Source organism: Mesoplodon bidens, assembly GCF_964165515.1.
Source record: "Mesoplodon bidens genome assembly, chromosome: 14".
In the NCBI taxonomy this organism is placed as follows: Eukaryota; Metazoa; Chordata; class Mammalia; order Artiodactyla; family Ziphiidae; genus Mesoplodon; species Mesoplodon bidens.
In genome coordinates, this window is record NC_138170.1 from 109,153 (window position 1) to 123,709 (window position 14,557).

At 51.3% G+C, this 14,557-nt stretch overlaps 1 protein-coding gene and 1 pseudogene across 2 annotated transcripts in view; one reads left to right on the top strand and one right to left on the bottom strand.

Moving 5' to 3' along the window:
• The window catches only part of LOC308628097 (uncharacterized protein), a 57,897-nt gene extending 48,524 nt beyond the window's left edge, over nucleotides 1-9,373 (top strand). The window contains exon 3 of the mRNA XM_081254658.1: nucleotides 8,292-9,373. The gene's annotated coding sequence lies outside the window, so the exon portion shown is untranslated. The remainder of the gene's footprint in view (nucleotides 1-8,291) is intronic.
• A 3,230-nt stretch (nucleotides 9,374-12,603) lies between these two features.
• On the bottom strand, nucleotides 12,604-14,109 carry LOC308627736 (phosphoethanolamine/phosphocholine phosphatase-like; annotated as a pseudogene). The gene has a single exon. The product of its transcript is annotated as a phosphoethanolamine/phosphocholine phosphatase-like (transcript).
• Nucleotides 14,110-14,557: the final 448 nt, after the last annotated feature.

The window sequence follows — 14,557 nt, forward strand, 5'->3', positions numbered from 1 at the left end:
AACAGATAGCTAGTGGGAAGCATCCACGTAGCACAGGGAGATCAGCTCGGTGCTTTGTGACCACCTAGAGTGTTGGGATAGGGAGGGTGGGAGGGAGGGAGATGCAAGAGGGAGGAGATATGGGGATATATGTATATGTACAGCTGATTCACTTTGTTATAAAGCAGAAACTAACACACCATTGTAAAGCAATTATACTGCAATAAAGATGTTAAAAAAAAGGTGTGGACAAATGCTGAACATTAGGAATAATTAAAGACATGTAAATCCAAATTACAAAAATCCTATCAGCTCACACCAGTCAGAATGGCCATCAGCAAAAATTCTGCAAACAATAAATGCTGAAGGGGTTGTCGAGAAATGCCTACCCTTGGTTCAACGTGGGACATGGTAAGAGCCAGTAAGGAAAACACAAAGGAGGTGCCTTGAAAAGGTAAATACTGAGCTACCATTCAATCAAGCAAACCCACTGCTGGGCCTATCACCTGAGAGGATGAGAATCAAAAAGACACAGGCTGGGCTTCACTGGAGGCACACTGGTTGACAGTCCACCGGCGATGCAAGGGACACGGGTTCATGCCCTGTTTCAGGAAAATCCCACATGCCGTGGAGTGGCTGGTCCCGTGAGCTATGGCTGCTGGGCCTGTGTGTCCGGAGCCTGTGCTCTGCAATGGGAGGGGCCACGGCAGAGAGATGCCCACGTACCGCAAAAAAAAAAAAAAAAATAGACACAGGCTAGCAATCTTGCACTCCAACAATATTTACCATAGCCAACACTTGCAAGCTACGAAAATGTCCATCAACAGAGGAATGCAGAAAGAAGTGGTCCATGTACACAATGGAATATGACTCCAATAAAAAAAATATAAATTCAATTTAGAAAACAAACATAGGTAAGGAGACATCAGCTTTTGGGGGTTTATCCGGGCACATTCCACTCTAATTTATAACCGAGGAACACCACTGCCAGGAAGATCTTTTTCCCTAGTTACCAGATTGGCAAAAGCAGAAATGCTGCCGCCCTCTGGCCTTGACCTGCAACAGCATCTTTAAAACCTGTGCTAAGGGTCACTTCATATGCACCAGTACTGGAGGGCTGTAAATGAAACCTGCCCTCAAAATGTCTTGTGGGAGGTAATGGCCAAAATATTTCTAAATATCACACATACGTCACGAAAACAATTTGAAGAGGTAAGCTGTACTCACAGTTTGAAGAATAAAAGGACATGCCAGAAAGCTCAATTTCAAGGGATTATGAGACACATGCAAATCCAACCACAAACAGGTATCAGAACACACTAGTCAGAATAAACATCAGCAAAAATCTACAAACAATAAACGCTGAAGGTGTTGTGGAGAAGTGCATACCCTCAACTTTAAGTGGGACGTAACCTGGTAAGAGCCACTAATGAGAACAGAATGGAGGTGCCTTTACAAGGTAAACATTTTGCTACCATATGATTCAGCAGGCCCACCCCTGGGCCTATAACCTAAGAAGACATAATTGGAAAGACACAGGCAGGCATATGTGCATTGCCGCAGCATTACAATAGCCAAGGCATGGAAGCAACCAAAAAGTCCATCAACAGATGAGTGGAAAAAGACTAACTGGTACATGTACAGACGGAATATTAGCCAAGGAAAAAAAGGACACAATGCCATTTGCAGCACCGTAGATGAGTCTAGAGGTAATCACACAACATGTAGTAAATCAGAAAGGGAAATACACATATCGTATGATATCACTTACAGGTGTTACCTATAAATTGATACCAGTGAAGATATCTCCACAGAGAAGGGCAATCACAGATTCATTCAACAAACTTATGTTTCACCAATGGAAATTTGTGTGGATTGGATACATTAGGATATTGGGGTTAACAGACGTATACAAACACAGGTGAAATATATAATCACCAAAGACCTACAGAATACCAAGAGAAGAGTACTCAACATTCTGTCGTAACGTACATGGGCAACGATCCCAGGAAGAATACACGTATGTTTATGTGTACAAGAACGACATCTTGCACACCTAGAACAAGCCAAATATTGAAATCAAACTTGCTGTGATAAAAAATAAAAATTATATTAAAAAAACGAACAAGAAGTTGTGAGACAAACTTAAGGAGCTTTCTCCCGGGATATTCCATTCTAAATTACAACCTAGAACACGACTTCCATTGAGGCTCTGTTGCCCTAGTAACCAGATTTGGTATGGGAGAAATGCTGCCACCTTGTGGCCGTTTCACACAACAGCAGCTTTAATCCCAGCGCTAATGGTCAGTTGATATTCAAAATCATTGCAGGCCTGTAAATGACACCTGCCCTGAAAACAAATCCTGGGGTCATATATCGACCAAAAAATTCAAAAGACGTCCATATTTCAAACCGACAGTTTCAAGAGGCATATTTTACGCACATTTGTGTTCTGTTTCTTTTTCTTTCTTTCTTTTTTTGTTAAAAAAACGGGAATGGAAAAAGGCTGAACATCAGGAATTAATAAAGCCATGCAAGTCCAGTGTACAGAGACTTTCACCTCACAGCCTTCAGGATGATCATCAGCAAAAAAAAGTCTACAAAGAATAAATGCTGAAGGGGTTTTAGAGGACTCTGTACCCTTTAGCTGCTGGTGGGATGTAACCTGGTAACAGCCAGTAGTGAGAACAGAATGGAGGTGCGTTTAAGGGTAAAAATGGAGCTACCATGTGATCTGGTAGGCCCACTAATGGGCCTATCACCTGAGTAGACCAGAATCAAAAAGACACAGGCTGGCAATCCTGCACTGCAGCAACATGTACCATCCCAAGACCTGGAAGAAACCAAAATGTCTATCAACAGAAAAATGCACCAAGAAGAAGTCGTCCATGTACACAATGGAATATTAGCCATGAAAAAGCATGGAACAGTGCCGTTGGCACCACTATAGAAGGATCTACAGATAATCACCCAACTTGAAGTAAGAAAGAAACCGAAAGACAGACATCCTATGACATCACTTATAGGTGTGACCTAAAAATTGATACCCATGAAATAATTTCCAAGAGAAGGACACACATAGATTCAGAAAACCAAATTATGTTTAACCAAATGGAAAGGTGTAAGGAATGTATGAATTAGGATATGGGGGTTAACAGACATGTACTAATACATATGAAATATATAATCACACAATACCTATGGAATACGAAGAGAGGTCTACTCAACACTCTATAATAACATACACGGGAAAGGATCCAAAGAGGAATAGACAGATACATTGATAGGATGAACCGGAGACTGTACACCTAGGAGAATCTACATTTTTATCAAATTTGCTCTGATAATAAAAATTAAATTTAAAAAACAAACAATAATTTAGGAGATATAAACTCTTGGGGCTTTTCGCTGGCACATTCCACTCTAATTTGCAGCTTACTAACACGATTTCCAGGAAAGCTCTGTTGCCCAAAAACCCAGAGTTGGAAATGTAGAAATGCTGCCGCCTTGTGGCCGTTTCCCACAAGAGCAACTTTAAACCCACAGCTAATGGTCACTTAACATTCACAAGGACTCAGGGCTGTAAAGGACACCTGCCCTAAACAACTGTGCGGAGGTAGGGAATGGCCAAAAAAATTCAAAACTGCAAATTTTTCAAGAAAATAATATGAAGAGGTTAATTTGGCTCACTCTTTTAAAAAAAGGAAAATGGATAAAAGCCCAACCTCAGTAATTATTAGACTCGTGCAAATGTAATCTACAAAAAGGTTTCAACTCACACCACTCAACTGGCCATCAGCAAAAAGACTACAAACAATAAATATTGAAGGGGTTTTAGAGAACACTGTACCCTCTAGCTTCTGGTGAGATGTAAAGTGGTAACAGCCAATAATGAGAACAGAAGGGAGCTGCAATTAAAATAAAAATCGAGGTACCATTCAATCCAGCAGTCACACCACTGGGCCTCTCACCTGAGACCTGAATCGATAAGACCCGGGCTGCAAAATCTGCACTGCAGCCTTATTCACAATAGCCAAGACAGTGAAGCAACCAAAATGTCCATCAACAGATGAACAGAATATTAGCCATGGAAAACAATGAAACACTGCTATTTGAAGCACCATAGATGAGCTTGGAGATAATCACAGAACATGAGGTAAGTCAGAAAGCAAAAACCTATATCCTATGATATCACTTATAGGTGTTAACTAATAACTAACACAAATGAACATATTTCCACAGAGAAAGACACTCACAGACTTAGAAGTATGCTTATCTAAAAGGATAGGTGGGGTGAATGGAAAAATTAAGATTAGGGTTACCATACATGTACAAATACCTATTAAATACATATATCAAAAGACCGACCATATAGCAAGTAAGGTCTATGGAACTGTGGAGACGTCCCAATCACCTGACTGCTCTCCGACCTGCCGTGAATTGGAGACTGAGACCAGGCACGCCTCTCTCCTCCTCCATTCACTCAGGGACAGACTGGGGGTCATGGGAACCTCAGAATCGAAACCAGATTCTAAGACACCCCTGGGGTGTCTCCTAGCCAATTTTACAGCCCTCGGTTTCTCCCAAGTTCTCCGTTGCCGACGGCTTATTTTCTATTCCACTGTGGCCAGGCCACAATATTCTCTAGACAGTCAATCCAAATGGCCTCCTGAAGGGACTTTCAATTTTAACATCCTCCGTGATCTAGATAATTACTGCCGCAGGATGGGCAAATGATCCGAGGTCCCCTATGTTCAGGCCTTCTGGTATTTATGCTCCCGCCCCTCCCTCTACGTCGATTGTTCCACTTCCCAGATCTTTCCTGCCAAACAGGCATCTCCTACATCCAAGCCCCTAATTTCCTTTGATGATGACTCCTCTCCACTAGGCGACCCACCCGAATCTCTCACCTCTCCCCCCTCCAGAGCTCCTCTCCAGCCTCCACCCAACCCGGAAGCGGTCCCTCCTCATCCCGCAGCCGCTCCGGCCCATCCAACCGCTCCCCCGCCTCCCTCAACGGTTTCTCCTCCCTTGCCTCTTGCTTCGCCAATTAGTGCACATACACGCTCTCCCGACTCCCAAGATCCAAATCTCCTCTGCCCTCTGAGGGAGGTAGAAGGAGCGGAAGGATTAGTTAGAGTTCATGTTCCCTTTTCCCTCCAAGTTCTCTCTCAAATAGAAACGTGATTAGGCTCCTTTTCGGCGGACTCTTCCCGCTACATCAAATAATATTGCTACCTCTCTCAAGCTTACGATCTAACCTGGTATGATATCTCTGTGATCCTATCTTCTACTCTGACCCCTGATGAGAGGGAAAGAGAATTCAAACTGCTGCCCGAAACCATGCAGATCAGGTTCACCTTACTGACAACTCCATGCCTGTCGGAGTGACTGCTGTACCTGGTACCAATCCAGGCTGGACTTATCAGGATGGCCAAGATGGCCGTCATAAACACGACCTCATGATCCAGTGCCTCCTGGCTGGCATGCAGGCTGCTGCTCATAAGGTAGTCAATTTTGAAAAACTAAAGAGATAATCCAAGAACCTAACGAAAATCCAGCTATCTTTCTCTATCTCCTTACAGCGGCCTTAACTTTCTACACCCAGCTGGATCCCGACACCCCGGCAGGGGCAGCGGTCCTAGCCACCCATTTTATCACCCAGTCAGCCCCAGACATCCGAAAGAAATTAAAACGGGCAGAAGATGGCCCTCAAACCCCTATTCGAGATCTGGTAAAGATGGCCTTTAAAGTCTACACTGGCCGTGAGGATTTGGCAGGATCCAGCTGACAGGCTCGGATGCACCAGAAGGTGGCCCTCCAAACCCAACCTCTTGTAGCCGCCCTAAGGCCGGCCATCTCCCATGTATCACAGCATCCATGGGGTCTGCAAAAGGCAACCCCGCCGGGGGCCTGCTTCAAATGCGGAAAAGGCCACTGGGCTCGCCAATGTCCCCATCCCCGACCTCCTTCTAAGCCCTGTCCCAGCTGCGGGTTAACGGGCCACTGGAAGAGTGACTGCCTTACGACTGGCCCTCCCTCAGCGTCTCCACGTGGGGGGCAGGCCGACCCAATGGCATTACCACTCGAACTGCTGGGATTGGCTGACGACTGACAGCACCCGGACTCGAAGACCCCCATCACCCTCACCGAGCCCAGGGTAACGCTACAGGTAGCGGGTAAGCCCATCTCATTTCTGGGGGACACGGGGGCTACCTATTCGGTCCTGCCTACTTATTCCGAGCCAGTTTCTCCTTCCCAGATCTCGGTCATGGGTATTGATGGCAAACCATCCTTCCCACTCCAGACCGGTCCACTCCCATGTCATATCGAAGGACTCCCTTTTACTCATTCCTTCTTAGTCATACCATCCTGCCCAGTTCCCTTGCTAGGCCGAGATGTCCTTTTCCACTTAGGGGCCTCCCTCCAGCTGGATAGACTTGACCCTAAGGTCCCCTCCTCCCAACTCCTGCTTCCTCTTCTCGGCCTGTCTCTAGAACCCTCCCCCTCCTATCCCCCTCTTCCAATCACACGGAACCCAATCAATCCCCATGTCTAGGATGCTTCTAAGCCCATAATAGCAACACACCATTCCCCCGTCCTCATCCGCCTAAAGGACCTCTCCAAATTTCCATCAAGGCCCCAATTTCCCATCTCTGAGACTCACCTTAGGGGCCTACAACCTATTATCACCAGACTCCTAAACCAGGGACTCCTTATCCCCACTGACTCCCTGAAACACCCCCATCCTGCCTGTCCGCAAGGCCTCTGGGGATTATCGCCTAGTCCAGGACCTCCTCCTAATCAATGAAGCCATAATCCCTCTCCACCCAGTAGTACCAAACCCATACACCTTGCTCTCCCATATCCCCCCATCCACAACCCACTTTACGGTTCTAGATCTCAAAGATGCCTTTTTCACTATCCCCCTACATCCTGACTCGTATTTCCTCTTCACCTTTACCTGGACGGATCCGGATACTCATACTTCCAGTCAGCTCACCTGGACAGTTCTTCCCCAGGGCTTCCGCGAGAGTCCTCACCTCTTCGGTCAGGCACTGGCACAGGACCTCACTTCCTGCTCCGGTACCCCCAGCACACTCCTTCAATATGTAGATGACCTCCTGCTTTGTAGCCCATCTCAGCCTCTCAAGACAACATACTGCAGATCTCCTCAGTTACCTTGGCTCTCGTGGTTATCGGGTCTCCAGCCAAGGCTCAGTTATCTGTATCTTCTGTAACCTACCTGGGGCTCCACCTTACCCCCACCACCAAAGGTCTAACAGCCGATCGCACCCGGATTATCCGTGAACTCCAGCCTCCGGAAACAGCGGAACAAATTCTTTTTTGGGCCTTATAGGATTTTTCCGACACTGGATCCCTAACTTTGCTCTCCTCGCTAAACCCTTATATGTAGCCGCTAAAGAAACTCCTCAAGGACCCCTCACCTCTCCTTCCGCCGTTCGACAGGCCTTTCTCACCCTCTGTAATGCTCTGATATCTTCTCCCCTTTCTCTGCCCAACCAAAACCAACCTTTTCACCTTTTTGTAGATGAACGGGCTGGAATAGCCACTGGACTCCTTGCCCAGCCTGTTGAGCCTTCCTACCGCCCCGTGGCTTACCTCTCCAAACAGCTAGACCCAACCATTCGGGGATGGCAACCATGCCTTCGGGCCCTAGCAGCAGCAGCCGAACTGACCAAACAAACACTACAGATACTCAACCACACAGGAATAGGTAACATCTCCGACTGCTTTCTATGTGCCTCGCTTGGCCGGCCACCCTTGGCTGCTGTCCCACTCGACCAACCCTTCAATTCTACTTCCTACACATCCCAAAACCCACCTTTTTCCCCGTTAAAAGTCCCCATATTCCTTGATTCAAAAAAATCTCATCATCTGTTACGGCAGCCACCCAAATCTAGCTGATACCGGGTTTCTTTGCAACACATCCCTCACGGTAAACACATCAATTGAAGCACCACCAGGCATGTTTTTGTGGTGCAATGGTTCCCTCACAAAAGAGATCAATTCTTCCTCCCCCTTCCCATGTATCCCCGTTACTCTCGTCCCACAACTCACACTGTATAGCCAAGCCGAATTTTCCTCGCTAATCACGCCGCCCCTTACCCGACAAAAAAGAGCTATCTTTCTTCCTCTGGTCGCAGGCATCTCTCTCGCCTCCTCCCTGGTCGCTGCAGGCCTCGGGGGGCGGGGGGGAGCTCTAACACAGTGTTTCAACATCCCGCGACTTAGAACATAAGCTCCAGCTAGCCATTGAAGGCTCCGCCGCCTCCATCTCCTCTCTCCAGTGCCAAATCACCTCCATAGCCCGAGTCGCTCTCCAGAATCGACGAGCCCTGGATCTCCTGACGGCCGACAAAGGAGGTACCTGCTTCTTCCTACAGGAGGAATGCTGCTGTAAACGCCCTCCATCGCTTAAGAGAAGAACTCCAACGCAAACACCAACAGTCCGCCTCCCCAATTCCCGATTGGTGGCGATCCACCCTCTATACCTGGCTAACACCAATCTGAGGCCCCTTAATTCTCATCTGTATCTTGCTCATGTTTGCCCCCCGTTTTCTTAAGTTCCTTCGCCGGCCCATGGAGGAAGTCTCTTGGGTGGCCACAAACCAAATGTTCCTCGGTCCTTACACCTTACTTCCTACAGAAACCCCCACTGGTCTCCCCTAAGCCTCGGACCTCTGGTCGCCCGACTCCCCTTTCGACGCCCCCATTCAGCATGAAGTAGCCAGAGATCGGAACGCCGCCCCATTACACCAAAGATGTCGGGATGTAAGGCCAACTGGCCAGAGGCAGGGGGACGCAATCAGATTCACAGGTTGCATCAGACCGAAACTCTCCGGACCACCCAGTTCCAGAAACTGACCTGGAGACATTCCGGACCACCCAGTTCCAGGAACTGACCTGGGGGATTTCCACCCGGCCCAGCCTTCCCGCCTTTCGAGGGACGGGACTAGCGGTCCCAAGACTGATGTAATCGGCATCAGATAGTGCCACGACACCCGAAGAGACCACCAGATAAGGAATTCCCTGCGCCCTCCCAGATTCACCACACCCCTTTCCCTTCTTCCCCTATAAAATCTTGCCCAGCCCTCGCCCGGGGGCGACTTCTCTGGTCCCTTTCTCTCGACCAGTGAACCTCGCCCGGGAGCGCCCCCTAATAAAGCTCACTTGAAGCTTTCCTCTGTTTCGCGATGCCGTTTGTTAAGATCCGACCTTACACTTACACATCAAGGATGGCTCTGAGCTGAATTTCTGCAAAACAAGACTATCCCGTGCAAAGAACAACCCAGTAGAGCTTTGTATCCCATCAGCTACAGGAAGAGAATGGCTGCCGGCTACTGAAAGCCAGCAGCATTTACAACTTAACTCCCATGGCCTCTGCAGGGGTATGTCTGAGTTTTCTGTTTCTGCCCCTGTACCAAACAGCTCTGGTGTAATTCCTCGTTCCTTCCTCCACCCACCCCCACCAACCCCCGTCCCCTTACCTGCGGTCCGCAGCCCTCCGCTCCGCGCTCGGATGCCGCTGGGGTGCCAGGGACCCACGGGACGGGTCGTTCCCAGCCGCCGAGCACTGGCTTCCTAGACCCCCGCCAGCTCGCGTGGTGCCGACGGCGAGGAGCCCCGAGGACGCCCCGCGCCAGGTGTGCTCTGGCCGGGACGCCCACTTCCAAGACACTCTCTTCCGGCAGAGGCGCGCAGACCACCGCCGCGCTCAGGTGACCCACAGCCAATGCCGAGCAAGACCCGCCCCGGCGGCGCCGCGTCCGCGCGGCGCAGCACAATCTCGGCGCTCCAGGCACAGGCGCCGGAACACCCACTTGCAGGACATTCTTCTCCGGGAGAGGCGCGCAAACCGCCGCCGCGCTCAGGTGACCCGCACCCAATGCCTAGCAAGACCCGCCCCGCCGGCGCCGCGTCCGCGCGGCGCAGCACGATCTCGGCGCTCCAGGCACGGGGGGCGGGCGTCTCCTCTCCTGAGAGGCAGCTAGCGATGCCCCCGGGCGCGGGCCCCTGCAGCGCGGAGACGGCTCCAGGCTGGACTCACCGACACCAACGCCGCCAGGAAGAGCGCTTGGCAGGACTCGGCAAACAACCCAATGTTTTAAATGGAAAAAGGGCTTCAAAAGACCCTTCTCCAGATAAGACATACAAATGGTCAGCAAGCACATGAAGAGATGTTAATCGTCATTAGTCGTGATGAAATGCAAGTTAACACCACAACGCCGACCCCTCCACACACTAGAAAGCCTACAATCAAGAAAGCTAAAAATAACAAATGTTGGCAAAAATTTAGAGAAACTGATACAGAATTTTCCATAGGGAAAATAACTTCCGGAGGTGGATGCTGAGAATATTTGTACAACGTGAATGTAATTAATGCCATAGAACTGTATGCTCAAAATGATTTAAATGGCAAATGTTATGTGGGGGGTTTTAACATAATTTAGCCCCTGCTTTATACCAGACCCCAGAGTCGAAGCTTCTCATCCATTTTCTCACTTTTACTTAACCTCCTAGGATCTTCACACTCCAATTTAACAGACGAAGCTGAGCCTGAGAGGTTAAACTAAGTGACTTGCCGAAGGCTCACTCGGCCAAGTCTACACTGTTCAATGTTGCTGTATTTACTGAGCACCTACTAGAGCACCTACTGAGCAATACCTCCAGCACCTGCCAGAGACATTGTGGAAAGACCAGGATGAACGGGGGCTGAAAGCAGATTACAAAACATGGGTACATCCTGGGGCCCTGCTCTCAAACACTGAAGTTTCTTGAAGTGGAGGGGATGGCTTGTGTCACACTTGTGGAGCCTTTTATTCCACGCCACCGCACCCCCACAGAGGAGGGAAGCAGCTGGCCTGATACTGAGTATTAGCTCAGCTGGGGAGGAGTCCTGGGGCTTTGAAGAAGGCATCTCCTGCCCCACTCCCCACATTGCCCCCTAGAGTCCAGTATGTGGGCACAAGCATCCCTGTGGCGGGGCAGGAGGCACGTCTCACGGCACCCCTCGCCTCCCGCCCTGCAGTAATGACACTGTACCCATACACCCGCCACAAGGACAATGAACTCTCCTTCTCTGAGGGCACCATTATCTGCATCACCCGCCACTACTCCGATGGCTTCTGTGAGGGCATCGGCTCAGAGGGGTCTGGATTCTTCCCCAGGAACTATGCGCAGCCCAGCTGCTGACAACCTGGGATCTCTGGGATGCTGACCCAAGCACCGCCTTGAGTGAGCCTCTTGAGTCCCACACCAAAGCCTGCTCCAGTCAAGACTGGACCAGACCGGCACGCCTCCTGGGCTGTGAGCTGTGTCTCTTCCTTTCCCCCATTGCAGTGGGAAGGCGTCCGGGTGAAGAAGAGGAGGCACCCAGAGGCCTGCTGGAGACAGGAAAGAACTGGAAGCCAAGGAGCTTGGTGACCTTATCCACAGGGGACCCTTACGCCATGCAAGACAGGGTGTCCAGCTGCAAGTGCCAACTTTGAATAAAATTCTGATGACCTCCTGATGATTGCCCTGCAGGGCTAGCGGGCCGAGGGACTGAAAGGCAACCCACCTGTAAGGCTCCTGCTAACTGAGCCTCCTCTGCCTGCCCTAAGCAGCAGTATCTCCCATCTCCTCGGTGCTCACTGAGCCCTCCACACTAGACCCCTGTGCCCCTCTGCGAAGGTGGGCCGCACCCTGCTCTTTTGCCTGTTGCCTACTTTGTTGTGTATTCAGTCTTGGTGCCCCAGGCTGGGCACTCCTCCAAGAGTGGGGACCAGCTCCCTCACTTAAGTGGGGCTCTCTGAGAGCAGAGCTCACCTCGCCCTCATCCCCCAGACGGCAGCGTGAGACACCTCGCTCACCTCTGCCCCTTCACCTCCTTCACAGCTCTGAAACCCCAGAAGAGGGAGGTGGGCCTTGGGTTTCCACTGGCTCTGCTTTAAAGCATCATGGCTTTCTCTTCCATACGGGAGGAGGGGGGCTCAAAAGGGCCCAGTCAGTGGGGCGACCTTGGTTAAGTCCCTGCTTTCTTGCTGCATAGACGAGGCTGTGCTGCAAGGAGACATCTTCGGGCTCTGTGAGGTCCCTGGCTGGCCAGACCCGAGCCCCGGGACAGTGTGCTACCTCTTTCCACCAACAGGAGGTGACCGTTCCCTCCAGCTTTTTATCCTGTGGGGATGCTTACAGGGTGGGGTTGGGGGAGGCAAGGAGTGTAGTGTAGTCACAGTAGGTAAAGCAAGATCTAGGCCTGGGACCGTTGGTAGGGAGCACCACCTCTCTCTGTGGGGAGTCCAGTGCGGGGGAGGTGGGGGGAAACATTTCGGGGCCTAGGTCCTCTGGACAGAAGACTGGAGGAGGGAGGCCACGCAGCCCAAGGCAACAGTTAACCGCAACGCGGCGGGACATGTTCCTTCTCGACCCTGACAGGGAACCCCGTCCTCCCAACTGAGAGGACAAGGTTTGTGGAAACACTGCTGCCTGCTCAGATATGCGCGCCACGCTGCTGCGGCCGGACTCCGGAATTCGCTTGCAGTGGAACTGGGGGAGGCAGCCGAGCTGGGTTAACTGCACAGATGGGGACAGCTCCCAACTCTCTCCTCCAGTCCCCAAATGGACCAACCTGGGATTCCGGGAAATCCTGGAGGGATATACCGAAACGAAAGGGAAAGGGAGTAATAAAACTAGCTTTCTCTTTCCCGACCCCCACCGCCCCACGCCCTCCCCGCCCGGGTGGCCCCTGCAGGCCACGTCCTCAGCACCTGATGCAGGTGTAGGCGCACTTCGGTGGAGGTTTCCCAGGGCACCACCCTGGCGCGGAAGGAGCTGGGCTCGGCCTTCTGCGCCTCCTGCATAAGGCGGTGCATGGGGTAGTGGTGGCGCGGGAAGGCCACGTCGCCGCCTGCCAGCAGCCCCATGGGGCAGAAGTCGTTGGCGCCGTTGCTCACGTAGAAAAGGTGCTTGAAGGGCAGGCCGTCGTCGGCCTGCTCGCGCAGATAGTCGCTGAGCACCTTGTGCTGGCACATGTTGGCGGGGCAGCGAGCGCAGCTGTGCGCGTGGAAGGGCTGCAGCGCCAGCAGCCCCCAAGGGTCGGGCCCCGACGGGTTGCTGAAGATGCGGCAGAACAGGCCGTGGTGGCCGGCGGCGCACAGCGCACTCTCCATGCCAAAGGTGTTGGCGTCTGAGATGAGAATAACCTCAAAGCAGGCACCCTGCTTGGCCACAAACTGCAGCAGCCCGCCCGTGCCGGGTGACAGGGGGATGGCCTCGTAGATGGCGCGCAGGTCCCGCGGCCGCACTCCCTGCTCGCCCAGGTACTGGAAGACGCGCTGCATGTACTCGTTGTAGAAGCCCTCGCGCTAGGTGGCACGCAGGCTCTCAGGCAGCCGCTGGCCCGCCGCGGCACGTGCACGACGGAGTCGTTGCTGTTTTCGTCCACGATACTCTCGTCCAAGTCGAAGGTCAGGAGGAAGCGTGGCGCGCCGGGCACAGCCATCCCACTGTCCTCTACCAGCTTTGTCCTGAGCGACCAAATCCTTTTGTGGTCACCAAAAAGAGTCCCTCAGAGGAAAGGGGGACAGGACCTCTGAGCTTCTCCTGCAGGGTGGGGAGTGGCGGCTGCAGAGGTCTGTCCCGGCTGAGTCTGGAGTGTCAAGAGTGGGGAGAGGGCCTAGCTGAGGTATTTGGGTGCAGGATGGAGCAAGGGGCGCTTACGGGAATTGGAGGGGACGCTGCATCTTATCCATCCCCGGATTTCTGGGCTCCGGCTCTCACGAGTCCTTCCAGTCCAGAGGGTCCGTGAATGGTGTGCATCTGGGCCGTTCCCTCCACTTGCCCCCCATCCCCATGTTATGTATTTTTAACCACAATAAAAAAATGAATGAAACACTGATAATACATGTTACAACATGGATAAACATTGAAAACATTCTAAGTCAAAGAAGTCATACTGAAAAGGCCACTCATATCACAACCATCTTGTGTGCTTTAAATCAATAGCAGTTTTGAAAATGAGGGGATGGGACTTCCCTGGTGGTCCAGTGGTTAACACTCTGAGCTCCCAATGTAGGGGGCACAGGTTCAATCCTTGGTCAGGGAACTAAAATCCCGCGTGCACAGTATGGCCAAAAAATGAAATAAAATTAACGTCACTGGCCTGGTTTGGATCATAGCATCGTCCTTGAACCCATCAGAGCACCCACAGGATGGAACACGGGATTGGCTAGATGTGGATCATATGCCCATCTTCAAGGTGGGTGGAACGTAGCATCAGCCCTCTGGAACTGTTTGGACTGGAAACAAGTAAGAAGTTCCCAAAGGAAAGCTGAGGTTCTGGACTTTGGCATGAGAACAGATGCTGGACTGGGGAAAGCGGCAGATTCCACACCACTGACGGCCCACTGCACAGCTGTGGGATCTGAAGGCCAAGGAAGGACGGGGCTGATTTAGGGTCAGGGGCTGCAGCCACCCATCCAGTGCTCTTGCTGTCCGTCCACAACAGCAAGAACCTCTTCCTCTTGCAAAAGGCACAGCCCTCCTTGATGTCTCTGGTGGCGGGAGCCCAGGA